This window comes from Astatotilapia calliptera, chromosome 22 (assembly GCF_900246225.1).
Source record: "Astatotilapia calliptera chromosome 22, fAstCal1.2, whole genome shotgun sequence".
Classification (NCBI taxonomy): domain Eukaryota; kingdom Metazoa; phylum Chordata; class Actinopteri; order Cichliformes; family Cichlidae; genus Astatotilapia; species Astatotilapia calliptera.
The window spans coordinates 33,615,281-33,630,743 of record NC_039322.1 but is presented as its reverse complement, the minus strand read 5'-3'; positions in this window follow the sequence as shown (position 1 = coordinate 33,630,743).

Here is a 15,463-nt window from a genome sequence, read left to right as displayed (position 1 = left end):
GGGCAGAGCAACTAAAGGCCCTCCCTCCCATTGTGATCAGACGAGCAGAGGGAACAGAGAGAGAAAGAGAAGATGAAGATCTGAGGCAGCGGGATGGGACCTTCATCTGTAATAAGTCAGAGAGGTACGGTGGAGAGAGAGAATGAATAGCCTTGAATGTATACAGAATTATTTTAAAATGGATGCGAAATTTGACCGGGAGCCAGTGAAGTTGCTTCAGGATTGGGGAGATGTGGTGGGTAGAAGAAGTCCTAGTAATAATACGGGCAGCAGAGTTCTGGACACGTTGGAGCTTGTTGATAGATTTTTGTGTGAGGCCAAATAATAATGAGTTGCAGTAGTCAATTCTAGAGATAACAAGATTATGGATGAGAATGGCAGTGGCGTGAGGTGTGAGGAAGGGGCGGAGGCGATTAATGTTACGGAGTTGGAAATATGCTGCACGTGTGACATTATTGATATGTGAGTTAAAGGATAATGTGCTATCGAGAATGACACCCAAGCTTTTCACAGAGGGAGAGATAGGGACCAGCGAGTTATTGATGGTGAGAGAGAAATTGTTAATTCTGGATAGCAGTCGTTTAGTGCCAACCAGAAGAAGTTCCGATTTATTGCTGTTGAGTTTAAGAAAGTTGGAGGAGAACCAAGAATTAAGTTCAGCTAGACAGAGGATGAGGGAGGGTGGAGGAAGAGTAGAGTCAGGTTTGGTAGAGAGATAGAGCTGGGAAATACAGTTGCTTTAAAAGTAACAAATGTCAATTAAAGTCGATGCTTAGGAAGGATTCCAATATCAATGTCAAATGAATCACTAGAGTTTCTGTCACTTGGTATTTCTATCACTATGATGTTGGTTAGCCATCACCAGTTTGTCCGCCTGTATCTGGAAGTACCACAGGATCTTAGCTTGGTCATTCTCCACCACCCTAGGGGGACATTTTGCGCTTGGACTTGCAGGCCATACTCGGCACAGATGTCCCTGTATATTATGCCGGCCACTTGGTTATGGTGTTCATTCTATAACCTGCCTGCTAGCATCTTGTGTCTTGCCATTATGTGCTGGATTGTCTCGGGGGCATCTTTGCCTGGTGTGGTAGACCTCAGGCTCTATAGATCTTGTTCTTTGAGCTTGTTCTTGTGCTGCTATGATTAGTGCCTCTGTGTTGTCTTTCAGCTTTGTCCAGCCACTGGTAGGACTTCCTCAGATCAGCCACTTCTTCTATTTGCCAGCAGTAAATATAATGCTTCCAGCAGCTCAGGAGCAATGTCCCCTGTAATGTTTCACGTGCCTGAGCGAACACACAAACTCCCTGAGCGTCCCCTTGGACCACTGTGAGCAACAGCAGACGTGAGCACTGTGGTCACGCCAGCATCCAATCCATCCAAGTTACATGTTTATTAAAGTAATCAAATTACAGCATTTATGTTAGACTACTTTTAATTAACTGCTTTAGCCCACTTACAATGAAAATTTAAAAATCTTGTTCCTGTCCTGTGCAGCATGTTAACACTATTGGAAGGAAAAATAATTTCAACTCCAATTTTGAAAACACAACTTTCTTTTTTTTTTATTAAATAAAGCTCTGACTGTATTCTGAGTCTGTGGTCTGGGAGAGAGTCTGTAACTCTAACTAATTATATAGTTACTTCTGCAAAAAAGTTACTGAGTTTTGCAAACAACAAAGTGTTTTGCAGCTGTTTACCTAAAAATGCAGCCAAGGTGTTTTTTAATAAACATTTCAAACTATTCACAGAACAATCAGCTGTTCTGCATCAAATCTGATGCCACACAAATTATTTGTGCCGCTCCAAAAATAATTTCTGTCCACTATGAGATGAAGGAGAACAACAGCCTGATACCTGCAGGCCTGACAGCAGCAGATGTGTCACTGCTGTAACACCTGTAACACTCAGCAGGCGCCTCATTGTTCTGACACACAACAACACTACTGACTACACACTAACTACACACTGACTACACACTGACTACACACTGACTACACACTAACTACACACTGACTACACACTGACTACACACTGACTACACACTGACTACACACTGACTACACACTAACTACACACTAACTACACACTGACTACACACTGACTACACACTGACTACACACTAACTACACACTAACTACACACTAACTACACACTGACTACACACTAACTACACACTGACTACACACTGACTACACACTGACTACACACTAACTACACACTGACTACACACTGACTACACACTAACTACACACTGACTACACACTGACTACACACTGACTACACACTAACTACACACTGACTACACACTGACTACACACTAACTACACACTAACTACACACTGACTACACACTAACTACACACTAACTACACACTGACTACACACTGACTACACACTGACTACACACTGACTACACACTAACTACACACTGACTACACACTGACTACACACTGACTACACACTGACTACACACTAACTACACACTGACTACACACTGACTACACACTGACTACACACTGACTACACACTGACTACACACTAACTACACACTGACTACACACTAACTACACACTGACTACACACTAACTACACACTAACTACACACTGACTACACACTGACTACACACTAACTACACTAACTACACACTGACTACACACTGACTACACACTGACTACACACTGACTACACACTAACTACACACTGACTACACACTGACTACACACTAACTACACACTGACTACACACTGACTACACACTAACTACACACTAACTACACACTGACTACACACTGACTACACACTGACTACACACTGACTACACACTAACTATACACTAACTATACACTGACTACACACTAACTATACACTGACTACACACTGACTACACACTAACTACACACTGACTATACACTGACTACACACTAACTACACACTAACTATACACTAACTATACACTAACTATACACTGACTACACACTAACTACACACTAACTATACACTAACTACACACTAACTATACACTGACTACACACTGACTACACACTAACTACACACTGACTATACACTAACTACACACTAACTACACACTAACTATACACTAACTACACACTAACTATACACTAACTACACACTAACTATACACTAACTACACACTAACTACACACTAACTATACACTAACTACACACTAACTACACACTAACTATACACTAACTACACACTAACTACACACTAACTATACACTAACTATACACTAACTATACACTAACTATACACTGACTACACACTAACTATACACTGACTACACACTAACTACACACTAACTATACACTAACTACACACTAACTATACACTAACTACACACTGACTACACACTGACTACACACTGACTACACACTGACTACACACTGACTACACACTGACTACACACTGACTATACACTGACTACACACTGACTACACACTAACTACACACTGACTACACACTAACTACACACTAACTACACACTAACTACACACTGACTACACACTAACTACACACTGACTACACACTGACTACACACTGACTACACACTGACTACACACTAACTACACAAGATTTGTGCTAAACGTCTCAAATCTCTCACATCTCAAACACGCCGTCACTCCTAAAACTTCCCCCGTCCTAAACAACTAAAGGCCATGTTGCCATATCATTCTTTGATTGGTCCACATGGTACATTTTTCCACCAATAGGAAAGGCTGGGAGTTTTGGTGTTTTTGCTCACAGGCTTTCGAGCGTTTTCCTTATAAAACGCAGTTTTTACCGTTTCTTCCTGCAGTAAATATAAACAACGACAGTATTCAGGAAGAAAAACAAACATTGCAGATATTTTATCATAACTCTGGTTTTACGTGGCCGATCAACACAATTTAAAAACTGGTATAAAGTCCACACTTTGTCCGTCAGTTGTTCCGTCTGTCCTGCTCACATCTCCAATGGTTGTGCACGTTGTCATTAACGTGGCTTCACTCCACATCAGCCGCTTTGCTAAAACACCGGCACATAAGGACGCTGTCATAGCCTGTCAGCCACGTTGATTAGCTGCGTATATACGAATGTGAATCGCATCATTGGCTGGACTTTGGGATAAGGTGGCATCGTTCTGATCCCATAATTGTTAAAGTTTTAATTTTAATTTCAATTCAAGTTAGATTTTTTGTGTGTGCGCAACGCAGATTTTCTGTGCGCAGAGACCGTACCAGCAGTGCGCAATTGTGCACACGCGCAGCTTAGAGGGAACATTGCTCCTGAGTCTACCCTGGGGTGCAGATGGACATTTTTAAATTCAAGTATTGAGTGGCCTTGGAAATTGGTACTTTCCAAAAAATTAATTTTGCAGGGATTCAGCCCATAGATAATTGCATTACATTCTAATTTTGCTGATACATTTGGTTCGAGTAGTTGCAAACTCAAGTCAGGTTGTAGACTATAGACTGCACTGCATCTACCTGTCATTAGCATAAGTACCACATTTAGTCACAATGTCAAAATCACAGGTGAAGTGAATAATCTTGATTATCTTGTCACAATGTTATGTTGTATATTGCTGAAGACCATGCACATCACCCAAGCATACTCAGTGACGGTGGTCACTTGAACCTGTAAGGAAATACCACTCGCCACAAAGAAACATCCCAGGGTTTTGGCCTAGCTGGGTCCTGACCGCCCTCCCCCTAGGAGCCGACGCAGGAGCTCGCTGGGTGCCAGCCACCTCCAACCAAGGAAGAAATATTGGTGTGGGAGAGGACTGGGTCACAGCTGCCCTCACCCTGGACACAGTTGCAGGGACCCACCAGACACCAGCTGCTTTCACCTGAGAAACAGGCACGGGTACTGAGGAGGACTGGCTTACAATTGTCCTCACCTGGGGAGCCGGAAATGACTGAACACCAGCTGTTCCTACCTGAGGAACTGGTACAGGTGCGGGGAGGAGCTGCGTCCGAGCTGCCCAGGGATCAGGGATACAGACGGACAGGGAGAAAGTTCAAGCGGGACTTCAGATAAAAGCAAAGTCTCTTGCGAAACAGTTTTTAGATTCCCAGTCCATACATTCATGTCTGTGACTGATTTGAAGAGACAGAGAGAGCCCCTGGAACACGGAGGCACTAAAAACAAGAAACACTGGGACGGCACAGAGACAGAAAAAGACTAAAAACTATAACATGAGCACAAACGTGTAAAGAGAACCAAAACCATGGCTGACACAAAGCCAAAGAATATTAACAAAACTCAAACATGAACACTAGGTCACCAAACCCAGCACCATGACACAGTGTTGCCCGTATTTGTGCACATCCAACAGCATAGGTGACTTCACTATTATATAGTGATATAATTAGGATATAATGGTAAACTGCAATCTTTTCACCACCTCACATAGTTCAGCTGTCCAATTAAGCAATAATCATTAAAAAAAATATCCATTTTGGATTCAGGTCAAGACTTAAAGTTCAGGCAGATGGCCTCATCAACAACAACTGTGGAGGAGAAAACCCAAAGCTTTAAACACATGATAATGTTGGCGTGGAGACTTTTGTGATCTCTTGAGAAAATCTGGTTAATTTGTCAATATAGTACCTATTTGCTGGTGTGATGACCACGAAGCCTCCTTAGCTATCGAGCTGCTTGGGCTGATAAAACTCCACTAAGAAAAGCCCGCTCTAGGAAGACTTCTGTTTCCACATTTCTTGCGGGTTCTGCTGTGTCTCTTGAGAGTAAAAGTATGCAAATTCTGGGTTTATTTCTATCTAGTTCAGTTCTAGTCCTAAACTCGATGACAGTTGTCTGGCCATTGTTATAACTTAACTTAAATTTTACTCTAAGTTTAGATTTATTATTGTTATATATGGACAGAGTTTTCAGGGTTTCTGAAATCATAACCCTTAACCCTTGTAAAGTTAACTTAGTTTGTTAAGTTAACAAGCCTTTTAATGCTGTTAGCAGCTGACCTCATGAACCCATCTTCCCTCTGATCTTCTTCACCTATAAAGGATCTGTGTGCAGTTGAGTGCCCATTCCTTTTGGCAACTAGGGCATTTTGTTCTGGGAGCTGTCAAATGCTGTTACAGTCAACATCAACACATCCCTCTAGACCAGTACACACACACACACACACACACACACACACACACACACACACACACACACACACACACACACACACACACACACACACACACACACACACACACCTTGCCCAGTTGTTTCACAGATGATGATGCAGGTCAACTGACATTAACCATAAATGTATAATAGATCCTGATAGTTTGCTTGGTCAACCTGATTATTCCTGCGATATCTTTTGAATGCTTGACAAAATGCTGCATCATGTATCAGGTCCTGGCGTCCTGGTGCAGCCACAACAACCTGGTGCTGAATGCCCAGAAGACAGTGGAGATTATTGTGGACTTCAGGAAGCACACAGCCCCACTCCCCCCCATCATCCTGACTGACACCCCCATCACCTCTGTCATCAAGAAAGCCCAGCAGAGGATGTACTTCCTGAGGCAGCTGAAGAAATTCAACCTGCCAACACGGACGATGATGCAATTCTACACTGCAATCATCGAGTCCATCCTCACCTCCTCCATCACCGTGTGGTACGCTGGAGCCTCTATCAGGGACAAACAGAGACTGCAGTGTGTTGTGCGCTCTGCTGAGAAGGTGATTGGCTGCAGACTCCCATCTCTGCAGGACCTGTACACCTCCAGGACACTGCGGCGTGCAGCCCGGATCTCAGCTGACCCTTCTCACCCTGGACACAGTCTGTTTGACCTGCTCCCCTCAGGCAGGAGGCTCCGGTCCATTCGCACCAGAACCTCTCGCCATAAGAACAGTTTCTTCCCCTCTGCTGTTGGACACATGAACAATAACCGTATGACTGTTCCCACCACTAACACATGACCCTACACTGTGTCACTGCATCATTCTATGTTTGGCACTGATCACCACCTGCACTCATGTATATATCATGTATATATCTATCTACTTAGCACTTTTAATTCTTATTTTTATGTCTATTTAAGCGTTATATGACAGCATGTTTGCACTGAAGCACCGCAGCAATTTCCTAATGTTGTAAAGCTGCTCAACATTTGGCAATAAAACCCTTTCTGATTCTGATTTCTGAGGTCATGTATCACGTTGTCCAACTGGCATTTCATTGTAAGGTGAGCTCTAAGAAACTTGACAGAATTAAGAGGTGACCATGCTCATCACCTTGTTCACCCCACAGTTTACCACATGACTCAAGATTTTTTAAGACTCTGGTATTTTAATGTCAGTCTTATTTTTATAATAAAGAAGCAGACGTGACGCATTTAGCAGCTAAAAACACAGACCCGGCCAGATGGCAGATTTGAACCCAGCACTGTGTAGTTGTGAGCTGGCAGTGCTAACCACTGCATGACTGTACCAAGGGCTCAACAAGATCTTAATATTGGCTTTTATAGATGTGGTCAGACCAGCAGCCATGAGAGGGTAACATTAAGTAAGCTGGACATTAAAGTACGGTACTGAGTCCATCAGCTGGTGGTCCCACAGGCCACAGCTACATGCGTAACTTGTGTTACAGCATTTAGTTATTTGTGTTCATCACAGTTTGAGTAGAAAACCCATCAAATGAAGTGTTCAGGGAGCACAGTGCAGACATAATGTAACAATTTCAGAGACTGTAAAACTTTCTAAATAGAGAGATACTCGAGATACTGGAAGCAATAATAAAAAAGTGGACTGGTGGCTTCCCTTAGCCAAATTAGTATAAGGCACAGTTCATCCTGTATTTAGTGCCCAGAACACCTCTGTTCTTTGCACAGCTGCATTTCTGTTGAGGGTTTATAAACAGCGCTCTAGCCTTCCACATTCCAGGACTGATTGGGGCGATCGGAGCACATTCTTGACTTCCAGGCAGATATTGCTTTGGTCTCTCGAGATCTGTGTTCGGCTGCTAGTCTATTCATTACACCGCTACCATTTTCCCACGCTGTCCATCTCAATACTGTCATCGTTACTCTAGTCCAATCATCTTCCTGCCTTCTTCTTTGAGTCACAGCCTCCGTTCTGCATGGTTTAAATCTGTGCTCTCTCTTATTCTCCTTTGAGATTCACATTTGTGTTTAGAGAGCAGTACTAAGAACACGTGTGTACATATGTGCACACATGTCTCACTTCATGCGTGCTCCTCCCTTACTCTCTTGTGTCACTTTTGTCCTATTATTTGTTGCGATTTAGTGTCTGTGAGCACAAGCAGAGGTTTTTGCTTGGGAAGTAACTGTGACCTTGTTTTCAGAGGCTTCTCTAACATTTATTGGTTGTGAAATATGTCAAACTTTTCTCCCCTACCTGAAGTTAAACAGCTGAGAGCATCTTGAGCACAGAAAAAGCTGCATTGAGGATTTTGAACTAAGCATTGTCACTGCTGAGGATTAGTGGATACAGGAGATGTGTGGACACGGATCCTTATTCACTACGCTGCTGTTTCCAGTTTAAACGCCTTCATCAGAGCAAGCACTTCGATTATACTTTGTTCCTCACTGTTTTTTGAAAAGCAAGAGTTAACAGAACTAATCCAGTAAATGCACTGTTATCTGTAAGTTTGGTATAGTAATCTGTCTTTATATTTATTATATGGGGAAAAGTCCTGTCAGCCCTGTGCTGAGAGTGCTGTGGTCGTTCGTCCATCCTGTTCTAATAAACCCAATTTTTTTTTCTTCCAAATCTCTTTATTTGGTTTTCAAGTTTTCTTTATCATAAAGGCGACAAAGATTCAAATATAAATGATTACATAGATACAGTAAAAATTAAGCAAAGAAAAAACAAAACAAAACAACGAAAAAAAGTTGGACAGAGGATGTTATTTATCGAACTACCAATGAGGCTCAATTCAATTCAATTTCTTTATTGTCCCACAAGGGGAAATTAGTTCAGCAGCAGGATAAAAATAAACAGAACAATACTATAAAATAATAATAACAATAATAATGATAGAAAGTTCAAGGACAATTATTTGCCATTAAGGAGACAAGTAGGGATAAAAGAGACCTGGAGTCTTTTAGTCCTCCTCCTCGGAGGTACTCTAAAACGGCAGCCGGAAGGCAACAACTCAAACTCACTGTGAAGTGGATGGTTCACACAATTAACAATAGAATGAGCCTTTCTAAGCACATTTCTATTGTAAATGGCCAAAAGTCCATCTTGCCAGCACCCTGAAATTTTGCTAGCAGTTTTTACCAGAAGTCCCAACCGATTCTTGTTCTTCACCGTCAGGTTACCAAACCAGGCAGCGACACAAAAAGACATCACAGATTCAATAAAACTTCTATAAAACAAGGACATCTCAATGAGACATTCAAAGATCTCATTTTCCTTAAAAAGAACAGTCTTTGTTGAACTTTTTTAGTAGTGGCATCAGCATGAGATTCAAAACACAGTTTATGGTCAAGTACCACACCTAGATATTTATAACTCTCAACGATTCCAATATCGGCAGTTTTAATGATAGTGAGTGATGAGCTATAAGAGGACTTCCTAAAATCAATAATCATGTCTTTAGTTTTTGACACATTAAGTGAGAGGAAGGACTCATCACACCAATTCACAAAATCATCTACAACCTGTCCATGGCCTGACTCGTCCCCCACTAGAAGACTGACGATCACTGTGTCGTCAGCAAACTTCAGGATGTGTCTGTTCGTGAAATTGCTGCCACACTCATTTGTGTACAGAATGAACAGAAGGGGAGAGAGGCAACAACCCTGGGGTGATCCAGTGATCATTTATATCTGCACTGTGTTGAAGAGATCTATAAAAGGTTGCCAGGTTGAATGGAATTCCTCCAACCTCCCCCTTAATAGGAGTTTAATTCTTTCCAGCTGCAAATGTCTCAATACATCTTGTAAGGCTGATGTGGTAGGAGGCACCTTTTGTTTCCAATTTAGTAGAATTAAACGGCGTGCCAGCAGCGTCACAAAATGTATCACATTATTTTGGGTGGCTGACAGGTTTACAACAACCGGCTTCACTCCAAATAAAGCACAGATTGGGTCTGGCTTAAGTGGTTTTTTAGAATTTTAGACAAGATATGAAAGACATTATTCCAGTATGCTGCTATACAGGGACAATTCCAAAACACATGCGCCAGTGAAGCAGGTTGCTGTTTACATCTTTCGCAGGACGAGTTTACATTGGGGAACATTTTTGACAGTTTCAACTTTGATAAATGGAGTCTATGTAGCACTTTAAACTGTAAGAGTCCATGACGAATGCAAACAGAGGAAGAGTTTACATTTTCCTGGGCTTTTGTCCATTGACTGTCTGTGATTCTCGTACCCAGGTCACACTGCCAGGCCTCTCTCAGATAGTCAAGTGTGGTAGTTCCATCCAGTTGTGACAATGCATTGTGAACTTCTGTTATTAGTCCTTTTTTTTTTTTTTTTTTTTTTGCCTGTCCCGTTTGGCTCTTTTGCATCAGAATTGTTGTCTAAAGGCAAAGAAAGATGCCCAACGGATTTACTTTACCAAACTGACCATCCCAGCCTTGCCGTAATGGTCCATTTGATTCACCTTTTATTGTTTATTTTATTTTCACTTGCTGAATACGGGACAGACTTGACTGGGGGAAAGAAGGGGAGAAAGAAAGAGGGAAAGAGAAACAGCTGAGAAGAGGGACGGGGGAACAAGCAGGAAAAAGAAAAAAGAAAAAAAAAGAAAAAAATGCATATATCAATCACCTGGATCACCTGCTGAGAAAGAAAAAAGAAAACAAGCAGAAGAGAACAAGAGTAATAGAATAAACAACATCACAATGATATATGGGAATATGACAGTAAATACTAAACATTAAACATTATTGTGCAGCACATAAGATCAACAGAACACAGTGTGCTTTGAGGTAGGAGCCAAAAAGGGTGTAGTTTGTGGGTGTGAGCACCCGTGTGTACACCTGTGAGCATGGACGCGCTTGTTTTTAAAAGGTTCCTTCATGTAATGATCTGCTAGAGGGTGTGGGGGGCCACTGCCCCGTCCTCCAGGGCATGAAGCAGGTATGGAGGAGATCAAAACTCCAGACATCCAGAGGCCCCCAGAACACAAGAGACCAAGGAAGACCAACAGAGGGGCAGCCGCGCCACTGTCCCAGAAAGAGCTGAGGAGAGTCCCAGATGAGGGCTCACTCAGCAGCTGCGGAGTCCTTTCTTGAGTGGATCAAACTGGAATAAGTTATCTAAGGCAGAGTCTGGGGGCCGATCTGGAAAAGATAGAAAAAGCCTCCTTACAAAGCTTCTGATCTGTAAGTATTTGAAAAAGTCATTACTGTGCAAGTCAAATTTTTCTTGCAGTTGCCGGAATGTGGGAAAAACCTTGTTGATGAATAAATCCTTTGAGTGCAGCCCTGTGTGGTTCCATTGGAGAAATGAGATGTTTGAAAGTGATGGTGTGAATGTTGCGTTATTCATGAGTGGAGTTAGTATGGAGGCTTCCTTCCACCCGTAATGTTTCCTTATCTGTGTCCAGATTTTAATTGTATGAGAGACTACAGGATTTTTAAAGTCATGTTTGGGGATAGGGAGAGCTGAATAGATCATAGCCTCTAATGAGGAGGGTAACAGCTTTCATTCTCCATCGTTGTCCAGTCGGCCCCCTTAGTGCGCAACCAAAACGACATGGAACGAACATTACATGACCAATAATACAGACGGAAGCATGGTAACCCCATCCCTCCCTGACCTGTCGGTCTCTGCAGGTAGCCTTTCTTGATTCTGGGATTCTTTCTGTTCCATATGAAACAGGATATTTCTCGTCTAATTTAAGGCTTTATTAATCACAATAGGGATACACTGAAATAAAAATCAGAATTTGGGAAGAATATTCATTCTAACAATGTTTATCCTCCCTGCTAGTGGAATCGGTAGATTAATCCATTTGTCTGTTATTTTTGGTTTCATCATATAAAATAGAAAGATTATGTTTGAATAAACCATAATAATCCTGAGTGATATTTATCCCAAGACATTGGAACTGATTAGAAACCCGAAATGGTAAAGTATTGAAACAACTTGGGTTACCTATTGCTTTAGAGTTGACTGGGAACACACTTTTAGATCAATTCAATTTGTATCCTGACACTTCTCCAAAGTTCTGCAAAATTTCCATGATGACTGGGGCTGATTTTGCAGGATTAGAAATATACAGTAGTAAATCATCTGCATAAAGCGAGACTTTATGTTCTGCTTTTCCCCTTCTGATCCCTGTGTATTCGTCTGTTGAGCGCAGTAGAAGAGCTAAAGGTTCAATAACAAATGCAAAAAGCATTAGAGAGAGATAGATAGATGCGCAGAAGTAACGAGCCTGTTTTGAAAATGTAAAGTGTACAAAGTAAAGGTACTTGTTCACAAACTTAGGCAGTAAAAGTAAAAAGTAGTCAGAAAAAAAAACTTCAGTAAGGTACAGATACCCGAATTTTGTACTTAAGTACAGTAACAAAATATTTGATGCTTCCCACGTCTGCCTAAATGCACTTGTGACCACCTGATTAGATATTTGTGTTAAGGAGTACGTGAGCAAGTGTACCTGAAACAGTGGCCAGTGAGTGTATTTTAGCCATTAGGCCATTTAAAATGTATTGTTGCCATTTCGGTCTTAATATTTCTAGTATAAACCTTCTTAATTTAAGAGAAACCATCGAGTTCAGAGTATTTTCATATCTACATTTTACCTTACGCTATGGAGAGTATTTGACTCTTTTCTTTCCCAGCTGTGATACAACAACAACATTTCAATGGAAGCCAGTAGAGGAATCTACAAACGCATCAGGGTATGTGACAGTTTTTGTTTTTACTGCATTTGAACAGTTTAAAGAATTTGATGTACACTCAACAAAAATATAAACGCAACACCTTTGTTACTGCTCCCATTCTCCATGGGATGGACGTAGAGACCTAAAATTCATTCCAGATACACAATATAACCATCCCTCCCAAACAGTGGTCACAAATCAGTCCAAATGTGTGGTAGTGGGCACATCTGCTATATTGAGATAATCCATCCCACCTCACAGGTGTGCCACATCAGGATGCTGATCTGACATCATGAGTAGTGCACAGGTGTACCTCAGACTGCCCACAACAAAAGGCCACCCTGGAATGTGCAGTTTTTTTGCGCTATTGGGGGTCTGGGGACCCAGAACCGGTCAGTATCTGGTGTGACCACCATTTGCCTCATGCAGTGCAACACATCGTCGCATGGAGTCTATCAGATTGTCAATTGTGGCCTGTGGAATGTTGGTCCACTCCACTTCAATGGCTGTGCGAGGTTGTTGGATATTCGTGGGAACTGGTACACGCTGTCGTATACGCCGGTCAAGCACATCCCGAACATGCTCAATGGGTGACATGTCCGGTGAGTATGCTGGCCATGCAAGAACTGGGACATTCTCAGCTGCCATCTGCCATGAACAATGTGAACCATGATTCATCCGTGAAGCGCACACCTCTCCAACGTGCCAGACGCCATCGAATGTGAGCATTTGCCCACACAAGTCTGTTACGGCGACGAGCTGGAGTCAGGTCAAGACCCCGATGAGGACGACGGGCATGCAGTTGAGCGTCCCTGAGACGGTTTCTGACAGTTTGTGCAGAAATTGTTTGGTTGTGCAAACCAATTGTTCCAGCAGCTGTCTGGGTGGCTGGTCTCAGACGATCTTGGAGGTGAACCTGCTGGATGTGGAGGTCCTGGGCTGGTGTGGTTACACGAGGTCTGCGGTTGTGAGGCCGGTTGGATGTGCTGCCATATTCTCTGAAACGCCTGTGGAGACGGCTTATGGTTGAGAAATGAACATTCAATGCACGGGCGACAGATCTGGTTGACATTCCTGCTGTCAGCATGCCAATTGCACGCTCCCTCATCTGTGGCATTTTGCTGTGAGACAAAACTGTGAGACAAAACTGCACATTCCAGGGTGGCCTTTTGTTGTGGGCAGTCTGAGGTACACCTGTGTCATGATGTCAGATCAGCATCCTGATGTGGCACACCTGTGAGGTGGGATGGATTATCTCAATATGGCAGATGTGCCCACTACCACACATTTGGACTGATTTGTGACCACTGTTTGGGAGGGATGGTTATATTGTGTATCTGAAATGAATTTTAGGTCTCTACAACCATCCCATGGGGAATGGGAGCAGTAACAAAGGTGTTGCGTTTATATTTTTGTTGAGTGTATTTTAAAAGCTGACAAAGTCAGAATCGACTCAAGTAACAATGAGTAGCTTCTTATTTCTTTGACAGGTGTTGTTCAACACACCCATTTACAACACGACTGTGACGACATGCTGGGGTCCACCGGGTTACAGGGCTTAGGTAAGACCCAGATCCTTAAAGAGAAGCAGCAGGAAGCACAAACCTCCAAACTGCACAGGAAGTGGTGATAGAGGTAGTTCCCAGCAGGGCTTCTGGGAGCTTCCCCCTCGCCCTCTCTTGAACATGGCCTCCCAGAGTGTGAGCATACTCTCCAAGGCCACTTTGGATAGAGCCTCCAAAAATGTTACAGCTATGGAAAGCCAGGCCATCTTCACCTGCTCCATCAGAGATGAAATCAGAGAGAAATATCCACAACAAATTCTACTCAACAACAGCAGCACCGGTGCAAACTTCCACCAGTTGAACAACCTCTTTCATTTTATGTACTTTCTTTAAAATGTACATAAAAACATACACACACCCACAATGGACAACTGTACCCTCAAACACAAAAATATCATGGACTGAACCACCACTCACAACCACTAGCACTTTATATACCTCTGTAGAAACTATCTACACCCTCACTTATCTTAACTGCACTACTGTATAGCTCTGTGTAAATAATCATTCTGTACATTCGATAATTTTTAATCCTACAACTGTTTACAACTTGCATAGTTCCCATTTCTGTATAGCTGTATATCTCAGATTCTGTAAAGTTATTTATTTCATATTCTGTATAGTTTTTCATATTTATATTCATATCCTGTTCATAGCTTGTACTCACTACAGCCTGTACATACTTATAGTTATAGAATATTCACAACATACTTCATACCGTGTACATTATAACATACCATAATAGACCCATTTCTGTAATATACTCACATATCTATATTATTGCTAATATATATTGTAATATATCTATATCACTAAAGCACTTCTGGATGGATGCAAACTGCATTTCGTTGCCCTGTACCTGTGCATGTGCAATGACAATAAAGTTGAATTCTATTCTATTCTATTCTAAAAGGTTCTTTTGTCATTAGTCAGTTTTTCTATAGGCAGAAAACATTTGAATGAATATTAAAAGCTCATATTCTTTAAATCACTGGAATAGTGGAATTGTGTATTTTAAATGTCTAAACTCAACAATCTTAAATGACAAACCAGAAAGTCTGTGAAG